Source organism: Chroicocephalus ridibundus, chromosome 4 (genome assembly GCF_963924245.1).
Source record: "Chroicocephalus ridibundus chromosome 4, bChrRid1.1, whole genome shotgun sequence".
NCBI classification, from domain to species: domain Eukaryota; kingdom Metazoa; phylum Chordata; class Aves; order Charadriiformes; family Laridae; genus Chroicocephalus; species Chroicocephalus ridibundus.
In genome coordinates, this window is record NC_086287.1 from 55,951,106 (window position 1) to 55,974,371 (window position 23,266).

General features: G+C 41.6%; 1 protein-coding gene across 9 annotated transcripts in view; it reads left to right on the forward strand.

Annotated features, from left to right (window-relative positions):
- Positions 1-23,266, forward strand: part of TUNAR (TCL1 upstream neural differentiation-associated RNA) — a 171,444-nt gene that overhangs the window by 26,447 nt on the left and 121,731 nt on the right. For 2 of the 9 annotated variants that reach the window (XM_063332745.1, XM_063332744.1), the window contains one exon: positions 827-916. The exons of the other annotated variants lie outside the window; for them this stretch is intronic. The gene's annotated coding sequence lies outside the window, so the exon portion shown is untranslated. The remainder of the gene's footprint in view (positions 1-826; positions 917-23,266) is intronic. 9 annotated transcript variants of the gene reach the window in all.

Consider the following 23,266-nt stretch of genomic DNA (forward strand, 5'->3'; position numbering starts at 1 on the left):
GTTTAATAAGAAATACCCATGTTAACCGAGTAAATGCTTGAGACCATTTCGTGTGTTAGCCATGGGGCACCCTGATTGCATTACTCTCCCCTGGATCTCCAGACCCTCTGCTCCTGTCCAGGCTGGAGCCTCTCTGCCCTCTTGCACTTGCTAACTGCCAGAAGAGCACGTGGTGGAGGCAAAACCAGCCCAACCCGGGGCCCTGGTACCAGTAGGAGATTCCCTTCATGGCATCCCAGCAGCCACAAAGACAAGCATTTGAAAGCAGGTTGCTGCTGCCAAAGAGGAGCTGGGGTGGAGTTTTGGCTGATGTAAAGTGCTGTCCTTCTGCAGGACACAAGGCAGCTGTACTGCATTACCTTGTTGAGTGATGGTGCTGTGCTGTTGTGGGAACCACAGGTGATGTGTTTAAATGCAGTTAATGGGGCAGTATAGAGTAGTTTTGGTCTGGAACAAACAAGATTTTCTCTAGTCCCTGGGAGACAGGTATGGCCCATTTTGCTCATGATGTGGAGCTGAGATAAAGGGAAAATGTTGGGGACAAAAGTAGTCAAGTGGGGATTTAGACATGGCTGATGTTTCTGGGACTTAACTGATGATGGCTTCTATTTACAGAATACAAAAGCTGTAAGTATCTTCATGCAGTCTTCCCTTGTGCAGAATTGTTTCATTAGAAGATACTCTACAGTGACTGCTGCTTTTTTTTACTTTTTTCTGAAGACTTTTTCTGCTCTTACAATTCTTGAACTGATCTGTCTTAGACTTTAAGTCTTAAGTATCATTCCTCGGGATTGAAGCATTTTGTTGTGTTGCTCCTTGTTTCCAGTGCCGAGATCACAGTCAAAAGGTGTCGCCGATGAAGGTTTGTCTGTGCAGCTAAGCAAACTGCTCATGGAGAAAGCTCCAAGGGAAGCAGGTCAGTTATATATATATGTAGTTTTGCTCTTCTGATTTAGGAGGTAAATTCTTTGTGAAATAATACAAAGTTAAATCTCTGTTTGTTTGGTGTTTTTTTAAGAATTATTTGTGGAAAGTGCTATCTAGAAATAATTAATTTTTTTTACTGAAGTTGGCTAGGATCAAGCTGGACCTAAGCATGCTTAAGCTTGAAGAAAATATAACATGAATGAGGTGAGGCTCTGGGGTATCTTGTCTCTGGTTTCCCTCTAATTTTAGGGGTACCTAAAGCTTCCTATTTTGGGGAAAACTTAAGTGTAGTTCCAAACCAGGTTATCTACCTTTTAACATAGCTCTGTGTGTTTCACTTCTGTTAGAGCAATTCTCTTTTGGTCTGTGTGTATATGCCTAAGCAGTAAGTCTCTCAGGGTGGCTTGAGCGTTTTACAGTATCACGTGCTAAGAGATTGTAAATGCCTGTGAATGGCTCTGTTTTGTAGAGAAGCTGGTTGGGTTGGCATTTTGCTGCCTGGAAAGGAAGGCTCAGGTGCACTCAAAGAGGTTTTTACTTTGTGATTGTTGTTTCAGACAAACCATGTTCTGAATCATCAGAATTAATGGAATTGACCTGGGAAAGTTTTTTAAACTGCTTTATAGTCTCTGGTTTAAAAATGTTTGTTTCTAGTGGGGAGGAAACTTGAGTTGCCTCTTCTTTCAGGAGTACTTTATTAGTGTCAGTCTCACTCCTAACCAGATTCGGTGCTTAGGGAGATGCATCTTTGTGCTAACGTTAAATAAACAAAACCAGACACAGAATAGCATTTTGCTTTCTGGAGTCTACTCCAGATGAGGTTCCTAGATATCTGCACTCCCAAGTACATAACTCCAGCGTGTTGTGTCGGAGGATGAACCTCTCTGATCGCAACTAGAAAAAAACAGTACTTTGCCCTTGAATAAGAAAATTGCTCTCCTGTGGAAGTAGCTTATATAAATTATGTTGCTGGGTTCTCTTTTCATGCCATCAGCTGTTCCTTCTTCTAATAAAAAAAATAAAGGTGAGAAATGCTGATTCTAAATTGCAGCTGCGAATACAAACACTTCAACTTTTTCAAAGCATCTCTTTTGCAGAAACTTCTCCTCACAAAGTCAAAATTGAGGCCAAAACCTCTCAGAGAAGTGTCTTGGCCCATTGTTCGGCTCTTTTCCAGGCCAAGCAATTTTTTGCTACTGAATTATTTACTGAGGAGGAGAATCGGATTTAATCATCAGAGGAGCATTAGAATTTAACAGGACTTTGAATACATATTTAAAATGTTTAGTAGTGTGTTGGCTTATTCATTTAAAGCCTTTAGAGACTGAGCTTTTCATTACAACTTCAAATGAGGTTTACCCTCACTTTTTTAACTTTACAGACTGTAAGATGCTTTTCTCAGCTTTTTGTTCTGCCCTGAGTGTGTGGCTGTTTGTTTTGTGCTCGAGGAATCAGAAGTGAGACATTTTCCATGGTACAAGGTTCTCTTACAGGAACATGGTATATGTGTGGTATTTTGAGTTCTAATTAAGCCATGTTGGGGGCAGGGGGGAAATCCCACTGAGGGAATGCTCTTTCTGCTGAAGATTATGGTGTGGTGGTTGCGGTGTTCTTGGAATATTACTCTATTGTGCTTGAGAAGTATTTAATAGCGCTACACTGGACGTCTTATTAAATCTCTCTTGTAGCTATTCCACTCCTGATGCAATCAAAGCTAAACTGCACTAATCCTTCATAGCTATTAGCATGTCAAAAACTTACACTTTAAATAGTTCCTTCGCCTTTCCTCAAGATTTTCAGAGTCGTCTTTTGGATTACTTCTCAGAATAAGAAAGACTATGAAATATTTATTAAGCTTTCTGGGAAAACTCTGGAGGCAGGATTTATTAATAGTGAAAATTCATTATTGATGCTGTTGTTCTCAACTGATAAGCAGTTTTATGCCTGCTTATATTTTCTTTTTCTTTTTCTTTTTTTTTTTTTCCAAGATGGCATAGATTGCAGCTACTCACTATCAAAAATCCTTCCCTGGCTTCTAAGCCCCCAGGAGACTGAATCCTTTGTGCCCAGGCTTAAAAGCTGAACCTCTTGACCTGTGCCTACAAATTCAGCTATGCTCATATCAACTAAGGCAAAACAGTTTCTTGTTTATGTTGTCTGCTCTTTACACATCTCTCCCAAGGCTACTTCAGATTGTCCAAAGCTGACTTATCTTTTGATGGCTAGCATCTTTTTACCAAGGCTTCACCGAAGTCTTTCCATCCCCTCTGCCCTGACATAGACTTCCCTCTGTCCCAGTACAGCAGTCCATGATCTAGCACTTCCATGAGTCTGTGATATGACTGAGATTACGGTTATGCTGGGGTGGAAAAAGATGGGTTTTGTTATTGCTGAGGTGGTGGGCAGAGCTGCACTTAAAGGAAAACTTCTAGATCCCAGTCAGAGCTTTTCTGAATTGCTCACCTTAATTTCACATTCTTTGTATGCACCTGAAGCACCTATGGCTAAGGGAATGCTTTTAGAGATGAAGTGATGGAAATCCAACCCTTGCTGAGGTTAGAAACTCTAAGTGGCATTTTAGAGACTCTTCCTCTGGACTGCGTGGCTCAGGGTTTACCGTGATGTGGTAGGCATTAAGGCATTCATGTGTAACATCCTCTGTGTTAAAGAATAACACAGTCGTCAAACATATTGATGTTAAATCCTTTATTTTACCGTCAGCGATCCTATGCATCCAATAATATTCTGGTACAAACTGCTGTGTTGTATTTAAATACAATAAGTAAGTCCCATATAAAACTCAGTGTTCTGAATTCAAAGCATTTTAAATCAGTGTTCCTAAAACACCCAGACTCCCAGTGCTTCATCAGCTGTGTAATCTGAACAGGCTGCCCCTTCTTATACACAAACAAGGGATCAAGGAGTGAGCACAGACCTGATCCTCCTGAAATCCGCCTGTCCCTTCTGGGAGAGAAAAAAGCAGCGCAGTGTGTGCTAGTATTACAGGGGCATAAACCAAACCCTGGTTTTCCCTTCTGCTTCCCCCTCCCTGCCCCCAAATAACATCAGTTGTCTTATTGTTCCTAATTTACCTACAAAATACACTTCCCTCTAGTGGAAGGCACAGAACCCCTTTAGAAAGCCTAGACTGCAAACCATATCCTGCCTGGTTTTCATTAAAGGTGTGCTTTGAACCCCTCCATCTTAAACCCAGCTTTTTCTGTTCTGGGTAGGCTGGAAGTATGTACTTAATGACTACCGTTGCTAAAACACAACCCACCTTGCAGTGATTGGAGTTCTGGTACATACAATCACCACACCTCACTGTCTCGCTTGTGGTGGGAAATTACTTGTTGAAATGAAACATTGTCTTATGCCCCAAAATGGATAATGGGTTTTGGGCAAAACCACAGTTAATTTCTTTGAGAAAGAGCTCATTAGAGCAGCTGAACTTTCAATAAGCAGCATGATGTGAGGTTTGTTATCTGTACAGGGTACTTGTATTCCGGATCCTTGTTCTGTTTGATGTTTGCTACCTGGCTAACTTTACACTTTTTAACTTTTTTTTAAAAAATATATCTGAGAGCTGTAGGGTTGGTTGGAACCCAGAGGTCTCTGTGCACCTCCTCCTCTTCAGGGAGGGGATAAGACATCCCTTAGTAATTATCTCTGAAATTGCAAAACACTAAAGCCTTTATCTCATTAATGTCCAGATCTGTTTTGGCCTCTCTTCTCACTTTATCTATATTTAATTAGAATGCTGGAGAAAATACAGCTTTGCAGCTATAGTAATCATCCTAGAATAGTTTTTCTCCCTTGCTATGAAATTTTACTGATCCTTGTTAAGGAACAGTTCTTTCCAAACTGCCACGGTAAGTCTCCTCTTCCCTGGGCAAATAAATATCTCCAAAAAATGCTTTCATACCGAGTGTGCGCAAAACCGCAAAGAGTTAAATTAAATTCGTAGCCACAAGAAACTCCCTGCATTTGTTATGCTCCTCGCAGCACCACTAGCCCTGGCTCATTGGCAAGTCTAATCGGCACTCTGAGCCCAGCCAGGTCCTTCCGCCCACGCCGGGGAGGCTTCAGCCAGCCATGGTGTTCAAGGAGCCAGCGCTGTGTAGCTGCTATCTCTGCTTGTTGAGTTGACACAAGACAAGTTATTACCATATAAATGAGATAAGGTCTTCGATAATTACAGACTGAAAGTAAAACTGAACTGGACTGCTTGTGGCTGGAAATCTTAAATGTACTTTTCTATCTTCATTTTTTTTTCTTTTAAGGTCTGTATACTTTTTTCCTTACATCCATTAGGCTACTCTATAAATGATATAAAGAACCCTTATGTTTTCCATCAAGCTACCAGTTAGGAACTGAATTCTTCAGAGCTGGAACTTTCCTGGTGCCTTTTGCTTCTCCTCTGCTGGTTATTATGAAACCTGTATGCAGAGGTAATAAAATTGCTTTGAGGAAAATATGAATGTCAATGGCTTCAACCAAAATAATCCAGTGCATTCACTTTATTCCATTTTCTTTAGAAAAATTCAAAGATAATATCTCTTGCTCATTCATTCATTGCTTCAGTGTGGCCTGACCATACGCAAAGGTGGATGGCTGAATTCAGAAGATACTTTTGCTCTAGGTTGGGATCTTTATTTTTTTGTTCCCAGGTATCTGACTGCAGCGTGGTGTGTAAGTAATGGAGGAAAAAGTGATATTCTATTCCATTCACCTCTATGTTCGTCTTTTCCCTCCCATATAGGACAGAACATCCCAAGAAAAGGAGGAAGTATTTGCGTGTGTCTCACCAAGGCATGGTGGAATCTTAAGGATTACTTCTAGTAGCTAAAAATAGCGGGGGTTTTTCAAGTGACAATCATCAAATAGCCTGTTCTTGCAAGGGAGAAACATCTGGTGAGACAGCCAAGCAGTGAGCAATGAATCTCTTATTTGTTCTGGGGATCAAACTTGCAGGTCAAGGTCAGGTCTTGCACACTAAGCTTGGATGAAGTTCAGTCTTTCAGAGAAGACCAGGATGGCTACTGCGCTTATACCCAGGGAATGATGCCTGCAGCAGGGCATAGAGTTTGTGCTGGATGAATTGTGGGAGGCTCAATTTGTGAGCCAAAGGCAACTTGCCAGCAGCACACAGGAGTTAAGTCTTTATTTTCATTAATAGCAGTGTGAAGCCTAAAACTCCCCCAGGCCTCCAAGCTGCTTTGGAGATAGCACAGTTTGGGTTGTTTGTGGTTGGTAGGGTTTTTTGTGTGTGGTGTAGCTGAAGATCTAAGCGGCAAAAGATGAGCTTCCTGGAAGAGCTGCGAGGCTGTGGGGCATTCTTTTTGAGGAAGATACTGGAAACTCCTAAAGTCTGTAGTAGGTACACAGGGTGATAGGTATATAATGCCTCTAGAGGGACACAGCGTTGTATCTGCTGGCTCTGCTGTACTAAGTACATTCTCCCTGAAGGTAGAAGCAGGAGGGCTTTTCTGCTCACCAAACCTAGGGTCCTGCTGCTGGAGGCAGCTGACATTGCTCTTGCAAAAGTGTCTTTGTCTTAAAGTTAGCTACTGAAAATTTTTCCTCTCGCTTCCCCAGTTGTGAATTTGTTCCAGAACCTGTCTCCTTGGGTGGTTTGAAGACTTCTCTTTTTAAGCCTTAATACATTCATGGGCAGCTTATAATCCTTCGACTAAATCAGATGACACAAACCCATCGTTAGAAAAAAGCTTTTGTACTAAATATGTAACAAAATTCTATGCATTGACTAATAGTATATCATAAGTAAACCACCAAATTAAAGCTCAGTCTGAACACCAGTCCATTCTTGGGATATAATATAGAGCTTTTACAAAAGATTGCCTGAGTGGAGTCCCTCTTTAAAGAGTATCTTTCTCAATTTCCAATGGCACTGGCCCAGTATTACTGCTTGTGCTTGCTATCTCGTTTCACAATGTCCTTCAGTTTGGTGCCTTGCCTGCAGCAAGGGGATTGCTGAGGGGCTCACTTACTTTTTTTGTGATTTGTCAGAACATCTAGATGAATACCAAACCCAAGGAAAAAAAGGTAAGACTACGGTTTGATCACCTAAGGTACCTACAGTATTACAAACTTTAATATACATAGATGTTTAAATTTAAAGAGGTTTTTGAAAGACAGGCCAGATCTTTCAAAGAAAACTGGCTCCATGTGAAGAATAAGGAATGTGCTCCTCTGGAACACAGCGAGGCTTAAAACACACAGCTCTCCCAACATGTGAGTCATCATATGGGTGCAATGATGTCCAGAGGATATTGAAACATAAACAGGGAGAATATTGGATGGCATGAGAAGAAACATCAAACAATAGAGGCAGAGTGAAAGAATAATGAACGCTAAGATTAATATTTCAGCAGTCTATTTAAAACCATGTTATTACAGCGCTTGAGGCGTTAAATTTGCTGGGCTGACTAGTGTGGGAAATCAGTTTATTTTAAAAACTGTGCAGTTTTGAGAACTTGCAGAAGTTTTCAACCAAGCTAATGCGTTATGCATCTGAATTGGACAGAAAAAAGTGTAAATCCTACACATAATAAAAATTGATGGAGGTGTAGAAGTGCTTGGAGTTTAAAAATAAAGTATGAGGAGCATCCAAGGAGATGAAATCATGTAAAGAAAGAACAGTGAAGACAAAGGAAACTTTACAAATAAGAACAACTGGGAATTTTATCACAAGACTACTCAAGGATATCTAGGATGTGCTCTTCCCACTGGTTAAAGTTAATCCGCAAGGTAACAGCTAAATCATCGACTTGCAGGAAGCCAGAAACAGTCAGTGGCTTGGTAATTCCAGTCCATGTTGCTATCAATAAACAGTGAGGTATACATTGTGGCTCCTGAAGTGGAGCGTGAATGCCAATATCCTCTGTACAAGATTGCCTGCTGTGGAAGAGAATGGGCTTCTGGAGGTATGAGCTACAGTCTGCCCCACATCCCAGCAGAAACAGCTTTCCCATCTTCCCAATGTGAGAGGACATAAGCGGGGCAGTTATTAAAATGCATGCTGACCTGCCTTCTTAAAGAACTTATTTTATACTACAGTGAGAGCTGGAGAAGAGGTCTGATGTATTCATTAAACGTGGGAAACAAATGGTGTTAGAAACAACCTGGTTCTTGGTGCTGAAGAAAAAGGAGTTTATCTCCATCTTATTTAAGATTTGGTATGAGGGAACAGTACGATTTCGATTCTCTAGGCTCCTTTAACTGGTGCGTGAGTACATGTAGTGCTTTATGGTTTATTGTGTGACTCCACAACAGAAAAACTTGGGCTTTAATCTCTTCATTCCTTCCCCTCTTCCTTCCCTCCCTCCTCCCCATTTCCCCCCTCTGCCAAAGAACAAAACCTTTCCTCTTCCAATTAAACACAACAGGATCCCCAAAGGCACAGACAAAAAGCAACCCAATAAACAGATAAAACTGAAGCATGTGCAGTGTTTCTAGAAGTTCTAGAAGAAATTTTTGCCTTGCAGAAGTTTAACTTTAACGTATTTTGCAGTAGAGATTTGATTGCCAGGTATCAGAGCTGGAAAGAAACAGGGGAAAAAAAAAAAACAATCCATATTATATTATCAAAGACCACAAGCGTGTCTGACTTCAGTGTAGCAGAGCATTTGTGCTGTAAGACTTTAGGTAACTATGTTTTAATAGCCTCTCGGTGTAAATAATAGAGTGACTCCTGTACAAAATATGGCCTTGAGGTCACTGAATGTTTTCCTTCTAACCTCCTCATTGGTATCTCTGGAGCATGAAAGGGGATGTGGAGGGGAAAGAAGCAAAAGAATAACACTAGCTGTGAACTGAAGCATTGGGGGGCTATCTGCAAGGACTGAATTGAGCTAGGAAGGATTAAACGGCCTCTGCTTATAGAAGTACCTATCCTCTTCCTAGCACATGTGGCAGATGTTTTCTCCAACAGCGCAGGGGTGGTGACTGGAGCCCTGCTTCAGCTGAAATCTGCATGGGAGCACTGTGGTGGCAGCATGCAGAGCCCCTGATAGGTCTCCCCCACAAAGACAGCTGCTGCCTTTTCATTTTGCAAGTTCCCACCCTGCTGAGAGATGGTGCAGGCAGCCAAAAGCGGAGCCTTCTTGGGTTGGCACTGAATCAGAGTAGCTGTCACCTGGGCTCTGTGTGTGTGGGCGAGCTTTCTCAAGGAGAGCTGGAAACAGAGTCATAGTCTCAGTTGTGATGTGCTATAATGAGGGATCTTCAGGTTTTCCAATTGCCATGTCTGTTCCTCTGCTGGCCAGATGGCCCATTTGAAACCATCTCATCTGAGTTATACCTCCTTGCTGTCAGCACTTGGCTTTCTGTCTGAACTTCTTAAATACAGCCCTAGAGTCATATCCAGCCTTTAACTTCTGAACACAGCATAGTTGTTATTCACCTTGCAGTTAATTCTCCGACACAGGATTTTTTTCATGGTGTGAATCTTTTTCGAGTCTTCCTTATGGACTTCTTCAAAACTTTTTTCCAATCTTTTTTTTCTTTCTTTATCAGGAAACTTTGCTTCACAAATTTGTTAAGATCTGGTTGTGGAACAAAACATTAACAGTCATAACCACTGTGCTACTAAAGTCTTTGTAGCCTAATTAAAAGCAAGTTCTAACTGGAGTCTATTTGGGTTGAACACCCCTGTGTAATCATACAGCAAAACAACTGCTTCATTAATGAGTGACCGGAGTGTCACTCTGAACAGGACTTGTTTCACTGCCACAGCGGATCAGGTTGTCCTGTCTTTAATTAGCCCACCTAAAGCCATCGTGGGGTTTGCAGTCGTGATGGGTTGGTATGTGGGTGGGACTGCTCTCCTCCCTGAGCCACAGGGCCAGGCTGGACCGTGAGAGAGCATGCCTGAGTCTCCTCTCAGAAGGAACCGCAGTGATCGCAAGAAGAGGTGATCACACCATCTCTCTTCCTGACTTATGGGTAGGACATGGCAAAGGCATGCACCTGGAGACCAGGCGAGCACGATAAGCGCATCTCATGCTGAAGCTATGGCTTAAGTCAAATAATCTGTTTTCTCTGTGTCTTGTTAGAGTAGAGCATGAATGTGGATTAGTATTTGGATTGCACCAGCACCTATTCTGTAAGTCACATAGCTCAAAAGTATTTAAGAGGGCTGCAGTATTCATAAATCTCCTTTCTTGCCTTTAGCCATCTTTCTGATGAACTTGTGCTCTTTGTTGCAATGATCTAAAGACTTGGGACAATGTGTCTGTCTGGAGCAGAGCAGCATGTGGCTTTTGACTGTTCCTCTGATGTATTGTCACCTGCAGAAATTGCAGCCTGGATTGTGACAGCAGGGAAACTGCAGTGTGACATGTCAGGTATAATCTTGGTATTTGTAATGAAATCTACGTTGTAATTTAAATTGAGCCAGGAAACCCCTTTTGCCAGCGCTTTATGCAACCTCTTTTCCCACCTGAAGAGTTCCAGGTCTAAAAATAGCAGAGAGGAGACTGGCAGTGTGGGGGTATATAATGACTTGAATAATAAAAATATACCTGAGGTGGTTGTGAGCGTTTCTGAAAATGCCTGACATGTACTTTCTGAAATGCCTGTTTACGCCCTGTGTAAATTGGGATTTCTCCTATGGCAGGTCATTGTGCTGAATATCCAGGGGCCTGGGTTAAAGCTTAAACGGGAAAGAGGTGGAACAGGGAAAATGCCCAACTAGGTTTACTGGGTGCCATGTTGTTACCTGTATGTGTATGGGTTGCAAGGTTTTACATAGTAATAGATGGTCCACCTCAAATTGCTTATGAGTATGTGCTCTCTGTCCATGTACATGAGTGCCTGTGGCTTTCGCATGTGGGTTCTAGGTTCCTGACCCTACTCTGTGTGGTTTGTTGTGCAACATTGAATACTTTCTGCGCTGTCTGCGGCTGAACATGAGCCAGCAGTGTGCCCAGGTGGCCAAGAGGGCCAATGGCATCCTGGCTTGTATTAGAAATAGTGTGACCAGCAGAGGTAGGGTGGTGATTGTCCCCCTGTACTCAACACTGGGGAGGCCACACCTTGAGTATTGTGTCCAGTTCTGGGCACCTCAATACGAGAGAGATATTGAGGTGCTGGAGCGAGTGCAGAGGAGGACAACGAAGCTGGTGAAGGGCCTGCAGAATAAATCTTATGAGGAACGATTGAAGGAGCTGGGACTGTTTAGTTTGAGGGGAGACCTCATCACTCTCTACAGCTACTTGAAAGGACATTGTAGAGAGGCTGGTGCTGATCTTTTCTCACAGGGAATTAGCGATAGAACAAGAGGGAAGGGGTTCAAGCTGCATCAGGGTAGGTTTAGGCTGGACATTAGGAAAAAATTCTTCACAGAAAGAGTGGTCAGACACTGGAATAGGCTGCCCAGGGAGGTGGTGGAATCACCAGCCCTGGATGTGTTTAAGAGTCGTTTAGATGTGGTGTTAAGGGATATGGTGTAAGGGAGAACTTTGTAGAGTGGGGTTGATGGTTGGACTCGATCACAGGGGTATTTTCCAACCTAAATGATTCTGTGATTCTATCTACGTTCACTTCAATGTTTCAGCGCAGGAAATCATCCAGGATGTTTTTTCCCTTGTTTGTGAACTTTGCCTCAAAGTGTTGATAATCTCAAAAAGGAGGTTTGAGTGGAACTTGTGATAAAGTGGCAAATGTTTTGTTACATGTTACAGGGCTAGACTGTTCCAAGTCCTAAGCATAAGCTATAGCAGGTGACAAGCATGTACCACTTATGCTTACAGTAGGATTACACCTAAAACAAATGCATTGAAATTAAATAACATAAAAGTAATGAAGTGGTCTTCGTTCCCCAAATTCTCCAAATATAGCTGATGTTTATATTGTGATGCTTTGTTTTGACCAAAAAAAAAGCTTATGAAATATTTGGATCATGAAAGACTACTTAAAAAGTACTAGGCAGCTGTAACTTTGTGTATCAATAAATACTTAGGCTTTTAAGAGACCTTGAGAGCTATTGTTGGCTATGGAAACATCAGTCGTTGTCCATAAGAACAGTACTGGAAACACTGATTCAGTAAAGTCTGCAACATAAACCCCTCGGAATAATAAACAACAGAATAAAAACTGTCAGTGTCGTAATTGTTTAAAAGGTGCCTTCAAACCTGAAGCTGAGACCACGTAGTTAGAATAATGACTGAAGATTTAAGAAACTTATGCTGGGCTCTCTCTCCTTGTCTGTGGATTTTCTGTGACCTGTGATCCGTCCGTGTAGCTCGGCTCCCTGAACGCTGGCGCAGATTTCCAGCAGAACTGCTGCTTTCTGAGGTTACCATCTGTCAACCAAGCATGTGTGTGCTTTTTACTTCATGCTTGCAAGAGGTTAAAAGTATCAGCTTCAATTAAAAAAAATGAGGCTTTATGTATTGTTTTATTTGCGTGAGTGGCAGGTGTTGACACTGGATGCAGCTTCACTGGCAAAGGGGACCTTGTCAAGTAACGGTAACGACTGGGTCCCAAAATAGGGACAATATTCCTTTCCCTCAGTACTGCAGAGCCTTTGCGTTCTGCAATGGGAGCCATGTTATACCAGAGACAAGTGTTTTTGGGTGGTTCTGGATAAAGGTTTATTTTCCTATTGAAGTCGTACTTAGTCATGCGAAATATTTTGCTAGCTTGAGTTGGGCTTGCTATTAGTCACTGTTCCACGCAGTTCAGTGGCTTTATGCTTGTGGCCACACCCCCCTGACTAGAGGCAAAACCCACTGCTGGGGAAGCTCTCCATCAGCGCCTTCCTCTGCAGGGGTGATGTTCCCTCTGAAAGTCCACTGCTTGCTCTCTGCTGGTTGTACCACACGTGAGACGAAGACACAGTTGTCAAGAGGTTATTGAAGAGGAACTGCCTCGAAAGGGAGATTTGGGATTAAATTATGTGCGTAGGTACAGGAGCTGCTGGGGTAAAAAATATTGTCTCTGACAGAGATGTAGCTGGGTTTGATTGGAGGAAAGACCTTCCAACAACTCAAGTAACCTCTTATCTTACCTTGTCATGGCTTATTCATTGACTGACAAAGAGGTATTAAACAGTTTAATGTATTCTTTCTCCATCCATGGATGATAGCTAGAAAAATTTTAAATCCCATTTGCCTCAACACTTTCCCCAAACAGTTATTGCTGTTAAAATTTCCATGGAAATTGTAATAACTAAAAATACCATAGGAGTTCACTTATGTATTTTATAACTTAATTTGTGGTCAATGACAAGCAGCTAAGCAAATTCTGTTGTGCAAGAACAACGTGGACAAAAGCAAGTTTTTCATCTCTGTTTTAGGACCCTGTGGGTGTAGGTTAAGGCTGTGTTGATCCTTTAACTTTTTTTGTGTATTCTCTACTTATTGTCACTTAAAGCTGTCTGATAGAAATGTAAATCTTGGCCCCTGTTAAACATAAGCAGTAGTAAACCAGACTTCCATCAAAATAAATAATAATTCAATGATTTCTACTGATAACCTCTGCCAAGATGGGTGTGGCAACCATAAGGCAGCTTCTGCCAGTTGTTTGAGCATCCTGGGAACTTTGCTCCCCCTCAAGTTGGCAGAATTTAATATTGTCACTTGTCTTCGGGCACAGAGCTCAGGCAAAACTGCCGACCTCAGCAACGACAGTTTTCTTAGTCTCCTGTCATATCTGGATGTGAGAGTGCAGTAGGAGGTTGCTCTAGGCTTGTCTAGTAGGAGGATGCTTTCCAAGAGCCCCTACACGAGACACCTTTCAGCCCTTACTCCGATGTGTGAACCGTGCCAGTGAGCATCACTGCAAAGGCTGGGTTTGTTACTTTTCTCCTCCAGTTGGAAAGAAACGCCGTACCCTGTCTCACTTTGCTGTCTGGGTGTGTGGAGCGAGGGTATGAAAACAACCAGTACAAGGTCTCAGAGCTGTGTTCAAACTTGATAACTCAAGCTCAAAGCAAACGCAAAATTCTGATTGCCAGGTGTGCCCAGTGGAGGGGAGCCTGTGTGGGAGAGGGCCCAAGGGATGTAGTGGAGAAGGGGGAAGGGAAGAGACAGGCAGGGGCTGGCAGGCTGGAAACCTGTGGTTTAGGTATGTCCTTTTACTGTGCTTAAGAAGCAATTCTGCCTGGCTAAAAGGAGTGATGAGTAGTTAGTTACTTGTTTTAATGTACAGCAGTAGTGGACAGTATCAGGATGAAAAAGTTACAGCCTATAAGAAAATGGAGACAGGATGCTTTCTGCAGAACTCTTGTGTTGTGGAGGCCCTTCAAGAATTTCCTCCTTGCAGGAGGGCTCTGCTGCTTGTGGGGCTGCTGGCCGCTTGCTGAGAGACAGAGCAGAGGCTCCTCACAAGCCAGGAATGGTCCGTGGGGCTGAAGACACTCCTGTCACCAGGCTGGTGTCAATCTGCATTGGGCATCGCTACCCAGCAAGACTTGGCAACCTAAACCTGTGAGTTCAGTGTTACTGTGAGAGGGGTAAAATTAAATTGGTGGACCTAGTAAAATTAACTATCTAGATGAAAGGGTTGTGAAATTATGGGTTTGGTGCTGTGTGGTTTTTTGATTTTTTTTTTTTATTTTTTTTTAAATACTGGTTGGCAAGCTAAATTACTTGTCTTTTGAAAGTGAGGTTTCTAGATAAGGAGCTTCAGCCAGTGTTTTAGAAGCAACCCAACTTCTAATTCACCCCCAGACAAGTCCCAGTGGAAGGATTAGATGTGGCTGAGTAAGAGGGGTGTAAACAGAGAAACATGTATGAATTTGTAGGGCATCCTGTTGCAAGTAAGTTTTTGTTGATGGTGAAGACATTAAAGAGAAATAATACTACTTAACTTAATTTAATTTTTAAATGCAGAAAAAGTGTAGCTGGTAGAGAACAGTGGTGTGTTTTGCTGGACACTTCCCTCTTTCTTGGACACTGAAACCAAGAAAACCCCAACCATTTACAGAACTGTGCATTTCACCACCCTCTAGGAAACTGGGCTTTGTGGGCTGACAGGTAGCACTCTCCTGTTGCTAGCAGTCTCGTTAGCTGGTTACAATTTCAGCAGTGAGTTAGTGTGACAGTGGGTCAGGCTGTCGGAGCAGGTCAGGGATGCTCGGCGCTCTGGCTGCAGGACCTTATTTCAGACAGAAGTGCACAGAGTGCTAGAGGGATGCAAAGTCTGTCAGGGAACAGCTCTTCCGCTGGTCTGTGCTCTCCATCTGGTCTGGTGAGGTGAAATGTGTGCTTTGGGTGAAATTCATATTGGGAAAGGCAGGAGGATGTGGTACATATTTCTACTCATCTGCGTTCATCCACCTGTTAGTGAAATATCGCAGAGCGCCGATCTCAAAATGCAGCAGGCTCATACGCGATCTCCTTCACGTCTGTTCGGAGTTTATAGGCTTATTTTTTTGGAAGGGTCTTTGTCAGGTTTAAGTACTGATGTGGATGCAAACACAGGCAGTAGTTTGGTGTCCTGAATATCATCTTTAAATGGCACCAACTTGCTGCAACATTTGCTTCACAAATAACGGGACGTACAGCCTTAGGTTCAAATACCAGCTTTACTTCAAAGCACCCCTGCATATCTTTTGGCTTCTTCCAAAATACTCCTGAGGTATAGAGAACAGGAGAAGGAGAAAGCATCAGTCTGGACTCGATACGCTTTTCTGAGTTTCCTCTATTGTTGAATGCTTTCCCCAGCAATGGATCATCGCTTCTTTGGGGCTCTTCCACTCCAGTGAACTCGTAGTATGGGGCCTGACGCGATGGAAGGGTCTGGGCAGCTGGCACTGAGCCAGGGCCTTTCCTCACAAAAGCTGTCACGATGCTGTCCGTTGTTATGGGGACACCGCTTATTTTCTTTGGATAAGTTTTTTGGCAATATGCAATGTAAGCAGGTATAGATTTAGACAGTTTAATTTTAAAACAAACTGATTACAAAGCTACTTTCACTTGCTCCGCTCAGCAGCCTGAGGCGTTATTTATTTTTCCATAATACAAATTCTGGGCAAAAACCTGTCTATGATTGTGACTCAAAATCTGGAGACTAAACAATTACTTCAGTAAAGATTTCAGTGTGGCATTTGATGCCCTGCAGATTGCCCAGCATATATAATCCTATTAACTGAAGTGGAGAGATGAGATCCTTTTATGTTTAGAATCAACAAACACTGCACACTAAACCCTGCTTGTCTCAGACAGCTAACTAAATAGGCACCGAGAGCTCAGTCTGATGGTTGGCTACTTGACTCACCAAAGTAAATACAGATAATACTAAGTGTTCTGAAAATGCCAGAGTGAAATCCTTGCTGCTGCTTTTTCCAGAGTATCTCTAAGATCTGTTTGTTTGTTTGTTTTGCCTTGCATAACTTTGGGCTTGCTTGCTTTTTCTCTCTTCTCATTAAAATTTTCTTCATGCTGCAGTATTAACAATCTTACCCCATTTGCTAAATTCATGCCAAAACTTCTACTTCTTCCGTGTTTTCCACCTCTTAAGTGAAATGGAAACCCTGTGCCAGGACGAGCTCTGACATGCTACAGAAAATAATGTTCCTTTCAAAAAATACTGTAGTAAACAAATATCAACAAATTTACAATGTCAAGTATACAGAATTTAGGGAATAACAACTGAGAGTGTCCCATGCAATCTCTCTTCTGTGCCACTGTGCACGTTTGCTGTGATGCAGTCTTCAATTAGTTGTGTGCTCACATAGTACTTCTTTTCAAAACTTGGTAATAGGCATTTAATGAGGATTTTCATGCATAATCTCCTAAGGATTTCAAAATTATATTTATTTTTTTAACTATATGATTATCTCTTATTTTGGCTAAGGACATAACTGATACCAATGCAATGTTGTCTGTATGTGGACAAGCCCTAGAAGGAGATGACACATCTCTCCTTCAGTTGTTGTTTCCAATCTTATCTTGCTTTTATACCAATCCAGAGCTTCTAAATCTTCTTTTGGGATGCATTCTGTGCAACTGTTCCCCTGCTGCCATACAATTCCTGGTCTTGTCGTTTTACAACCAATATTTGGAAGTTAAAAAGTGCCCTTGGACTCATTCTCTTTTTTTTAGCAATGTTGTCCCCCTGTGAAGGGCAAACACTTGTAGAAGTCAGTCTTAATAATGTTGCCTATTCTACTGTAAGAGAATTTCAACACCAATAAATCAAAGTAAAGAAAACATCATAAAAAATAATTTGGGTGGTACACTTGGTTGTTATATTAGTGGTTTTAGAAGGCAAATGGTAGCTACATCATTAGGAAATATACTGAGAATCATAGAATTGTAATTCAGGTTGGAAGGGACCTCTAGATGTCATCTGCTCCAACTCGTCAACTCCAGAGTTCTAACTAGATCAAGTTATCCAAAGCTATGTCTGGTCACAATCCTGAGTGCAGCGTATTGCTCCAGAATATCTGGGACACCCCAGGCCTGCTGGAGAGTTACCTGTGACTGTTTCCTTTAATGGAACGAAACAGGATGCCTGAATGAGCTCCTGGCTAGGTAGAGGGATAAAACACAGTTAAATACAGGAAAGATTACACTGCAGTTCGTTCTCAGAGGAAAAGACAAGAATAAACCCAGAACAAATGAAAAAAGTGGGGAGGGAAAACAGGGGGGTGTTGATAGATGCTGTAAGTTTTCAAGTGCTGAGCTGGCAGAATGTGAAAGTGAACTCCATAGGTTACAAATTTTTGCCAAGGAATTTCATAGTCTTCCTGGAGAACTTGCCTCTAAGCCACTACTGCGATCCGGGGGCATTTATTCTGGAGAGAACCCACAGTGTTTCTGATGCATTTTGTTGCATGTGGTGTGCATGCATATCTCCCGTGGTGTGATGTAATGTATCATGGCATGTGGTGTTATAAATAGAATGATGAGATCTTGCAAAAACCTGCCTGGCAGGCAAACTCACTGTCTCTCCTTTTGAAGGCTTCCTGAGCTCTCCATTACACTCCCTTCTTTTGTTAAAAGGTGCCTTCCACCCCGGCACCCTCCCACTCAGGCTCCTAGGGAGCGATTGGGATAGAATGGCTTTTCCTCCCAAATTCCTTTTGCTTGTCATCAGCACAGCAAAGACTTCATGGGGGCAGCGTCTTGCTGCTCTTGGTTCCTGTCTCTCCTTTCATCTGTGTCTACACGCTTCTAATTTGCTCGGTGCTATGGGCAAGATGCTAATTTTAGCAACCTTGTGTAATTACTCTGAAGTCACTGGGGTTAATGCATGTGTACAGTATAGTTCCAATCAGAATCTGGCCTTATGTTGTCTTAATATTTTTGGCTTTTTTTTCCTTTTTTTTTTCCCCCCCCCGACAGTAAATTCAATCTCCGTGGCCTTAACAGCAATGCTACTGTTAGAATAATATTCAATGTTTTAAAATAGGCTATGGAGTCAGAGTTACCAACACGACAGCATGGGAGCAATTCCCTGGGCTTTCTGGCAGTGATGCTGGACTGCAATTTTATGCTCCCCAGCTTGCTCTGTGCTCTCTGGAAGAGTGCTGGGTTACTATATTTATGCCTATCAGTTAAGAATACTGCTTTACAAGCGTTTATTTCTAGAACTGTTTGGGTTTCCTGGCAGGCTTCTCCTCTGAGTGCCTAACTAAGAATAGTTCCTTTTAGCTGCATCTTGTGTAAGAGTTGAAGGTGATCTCAATTGCCTGCTAATAGTCAGTAATCTAAAGCATCAGCTGTAAAACTGGACTAATCAGGACTCCCTCTTATATGTTTCATGTTCTAGTGTCTGACAAAATATACAGACAGGGACTAAAATTTCTTTTTCACTAGAAATTTTTAGTTGTTTTGTCTTCACTTTTCTTACAGACTAAAATGATATATTTCTGAAACTGTGTTGAAAGAAGCATTAATGAACAACAGCATGATTTACCCTTGTTGGCTCAAATACTTTGATAGATCTGTGAAGGTACTGTATGATATATGCCCGAAACTCTTACATACCGTGATTTCCTGATGCAAAGCTTGTTACTTCTGTTGAATAAAGCCCAGACGTATTGTGGTACCTTTTCCTGAAGTCTAAAGTGGTCTTGAGGCTCCAATTGGCAAGTCCGTACAAGAAGACAGCAGTTTGGTGCCATTCACTCTCCTTTCGTTGAGCCACCCAGGAGAAGTGTGCATGCAGAAGTCACTGAAATATTTTACAGGGAGAGGTTGCATCAGGCTTCATGTAGCTCCTGAGGGGTGAGGAGGAACAACCAAATGTAGCCAACAAATAATTGGCTTGTTTAATCACTTCCCGCTCACTATGAGTCCATACATAAGAAAGCATTAACCAGAGAAAATGTTAGCACATGAATGCTGCGTTGAGTTGAAACTCCACACATTGTGTTTGGCTCAGTAATTTAGGCAAAAACAAAACACATTCAGCCTAAAGCAACATAGCTCTTGTTAAATTTCACAACTTGTGAAACATTTGAAATGCTATAGTGTTACAAATTAAAAGCACATTTATATGCATGATTGGATGCATATCAGGGGATAGTTTTTAGTAAAGTCTTTCTTTTTTCTTTACTCTTAATCTTTCCAGCTACGCTGAAACATGATCCTTTATTAAACTTTATCTTGTGTTGTGTCACCCTGCCTCTAGTTATTGCGTATCTCGCATCCCCATTTGGATCTGCTGCAGAGTATTTTCTTTCTGGTTACTTTAAGGGCTGTTCTTTGCATCCAAATTCTTTCCCCTCTCTTAATTTATTCTGCTCCAGCTGCAAGGATTTATTTCTATCTGCAGCACAGAAAAGCAGTCAGACTAAGTAATGAAAGCAAATGTTGCTCTTCTTGCTGTCACAGAACATCTTTCTTCTAGATCTAAACGTGTGCTCCTCATCAGAAACAAATGGATCTAGTATGGGCTGCAATCCAAAGCATGTACAACAAATTCAGGACTTCTGCAGCTATTTAATTGATAGCCAGGAATTAAGATAACTACTGTGCCCTCTGATCCTGCTTGAGGAGCAGAACCAAATGCTACAATTCAGGAGTATGGACTTGAAGCATTTTTTTTTAATCTCAAATTTCCCTCATTTGAAATGAAAATACGTGATAAAACATAGAAGTGCTGGAAGGAACTGCAGTTGCTTGTAAAACCTTCAAAACCTCTTTTTGTCACTGTGGTATCTTGTCTCCCATTGCTGATGGATAAGTGTGAAGGGGAGGCTAAGTGGATGCTGTGGGATTTTGGAATCCTTAATGTATGTTTAAATTGCATTTTAAATGTGTAACCACATTGAAGCCTGGATTCAGCAATGCAACAGAATCTGAAATTAAGCATGGCTTTAATAACCGCCTGGTGCTAAGGAATACTTCCTAGATTAATTTGAATAAATTTTATAAAATCGTCCAAAGCTTGTTTTTGTTAATTGCCTTGTGATGGGACATACAGAGCAGCAGAAACACTAAATAGAAAGGTGAGGGGAGACTAGTTCTCCCTGAATTCCTCACCTGTGACTGAATCCCCTGGCAGGAGGTATCTGAAGTATCTTAAGGCGTCTCTTATGTTCTTAACTCCACCACCACTTGCCCTTAATCACGCAAGAAGTTGGTATTGGGAAGAAAAGAAAACGCATCTGGTGCAATGTTTTTACATCGGTCAACTATCTAGTAGAATAATCTTTAAAACAAATCCTAATTAAACAGCTTTTGCATCTTTTTAAACAAACAAAAAAGCCCCATACAAACTTTTTTCTGTTGCACTGATAGACTTGTTCTTCCATGACACTTATGAGGGATTCCCTTTTACTGAAAGCCTAAGATTGGGAGCTTCACAGCATGTGGGGTTTTGTGGCAAAAAGCAAGTTATTCCTGATGCTACATTTGTTCACGTCTAACACTGTCTGGTTGCAGCATGAACCATCCTTTCCTGCAGTGAAGGGGCTCAATAACCCCTTTGTGAATGCTGAAGAACGGTGGGTGAATATAGGGAAGGAATTAACTTCAAATCAGATGGTTTGTCTATGTCATCAGACGCTTCAATGCATAGAGAGTTCCCTATGGGAAAAACAACTACATAGTCAGGAAAAGTAAACAAAGGAACTTGAGGACACTGATATCTGGTAGCTGTTTTATGGTTTGCCTCCGAGCTGCTAAGGTACTCGAAAGTTCTGATCCACAGAGAAATTTGCTATGGGAAGTGGGATAGATCACCGTAAGACAAGAAATATAATGTGCTTTTGTCACGCGGTGGCAAGTGCTGTAGGGACTCAGTATACCTGTGTTTCAGTGATGCTCTTTGAGATGTCAAGCTTGACCGACTGTGTCTTCATGGTGGTTTGCCTATGTAGGCTTTGGGTGTGTTGTTTTTTGGTGTTTTGTTTTTGTTTTTTTTTTTTTCTTCTTCTATTAATAAAGCTTAAAAAAGAAAGCAAGGTGGGGGGAAAAAAAGCCTCTATGCATGATCATGGAGTGAATGATAAGGACACATCCCATACCTCGCTACAGCAAATGGTGTCGGCATCCTTTAAGTGGTGAAACAAAAGGTTTTCCCTTTGTTAAACCACAGTGCGTATCGCAGCTCTGCAATGAAATTTATTCCTCACGAAGCTTGTTTGAGAGCTGCACTCTGGAATTTGCGTGCAATTCTTCCACAGTTGTCTTTGAGCTTAATAGTCTCCCACTGTGGCTGAATTAAGGGCCCAGTAGACTTTCCTTTGCCCACGTATATCTTGAATATTGGAACAGCTGAGATATGAGTTTATGTATCTTTCAGTCTGTAAGCAATGAGATGAACTGAGGGGGAGTCTGCCTCTGCTCCAACCTGTTCTGCACATGCCAAGCTTGTCCCTAGTGGAAGCCAGCCTCCGAGTGTCTCTGCAAAAATGTTATAACCAGACAAACTATATTCAAAATAACTCTGAAGTCAGAATAATCTTTCTATCAAGATTATGGGGTGCAATTGAATGAAACAGAAATTAGTTGTGTTTTTTTTTTAATACTCACTTGAATTTCTAAAGCTTATTACTAAATGAGAAGTTGGTTTATTATCCTACAGGTTCCTGATGGAAATAATTAGCTTCTTTCACCACTGAGAATCAATGCAATAAGCTATTCTTGAGACCTATCCTGCCAAAGATAGGTGTTTAAAAGTGTTCTCTCCGTGAGTAATTGTTTTCTGTGTTATCTGCAGAGAGAAATAGATTTACATCCCAGAAACAATTGCAGACTGCTAAAATTGGCCACTTACACAAAAGCCAATTAATTTTTTTCCCTGTTTTCTACCAAGGAGTTCAATTCTGATATGGAAACTATCTTGAGTTACAGTGATATGGGGTCAAACTTATCAGAATATATTTTCTGGTCATTCATCATTGTGCTGTGTGGGTCTTGACTTTGTTCTCCCCTGCCCCTCTCTCAGTCAAAACATGTCCTGCCTACTTATTTTCTTATGCTTTGGGTTTGGTTTTTTTCTTTCTTTTTGTTTTGCTGTTTGGGCTTTTTTGTTTGTTATAGTTCTCAAACCAAATTTGGATGAAAGATACTTAATCTTCCCTGTTTTACGTCTCTGAATGTGTTTCTCCTGTGTCTGGAACTTCCCCTTGAGGCTGGTGGTTCTGCTCAAGGGTGTTGGGGTTTGGATGGTAATCCAGGCATTATGGCTTACATTTGAACAGAAGGCAAGCCTGCTGGAGGATGGTGGTTAATCCTCTGGATAATAATGCCTGCTCCTGGTTTAAAAAATGGGCTGGTTCTGGTGCTCATGACCAGTAACATCAGGACTGTGCTCCCTGCGGGCTCCTCAACTCCTTTGCCGTTTTTAAGTATGGGAGAGTGAACACTGATCTGAGCTGCTGAGTGTGCATCATGAAAGTTTTGTTCAGAGGGAGATCATACTAACATTGGGCTAAATGCAAAGTTTGTTTTGTGTCCCTAAACGGAAAAGATTTATAGCACCTTTGTTTTGATCTTCATATATACTAACTTTGAATAGAATGGTTAATGCCTTATTACTGCTTGAAATTACAAACCCACGTACAATAGAAGTTCAAATGGCTTCTTCATCTATTATGTACGAATACAACTCAGAACACAAACAAGTTTCCAGGCTTTGTTCACAAGAGACCAAGGAACGGTTAAAAACAGTAGAGAAGGAGAACACAATTTATTTAGACTCTTAAACTCTAGACAAACCCATCTTGACAACCCCAGTAAAGGAAAAATGAGGCATTAACTTCAAGGATTTGGGGGGAGGTGGGTGAAGCTAGAGATAAAGCTGTTAAAATAGCTTTAATAAGGATGAGGTACTCTGTTAACAAAGTCTCCTGCTCTTCTACTTGTAATGACGTGCTGTTGACAGATGCAATTATTTTATAAAATAAAGACAT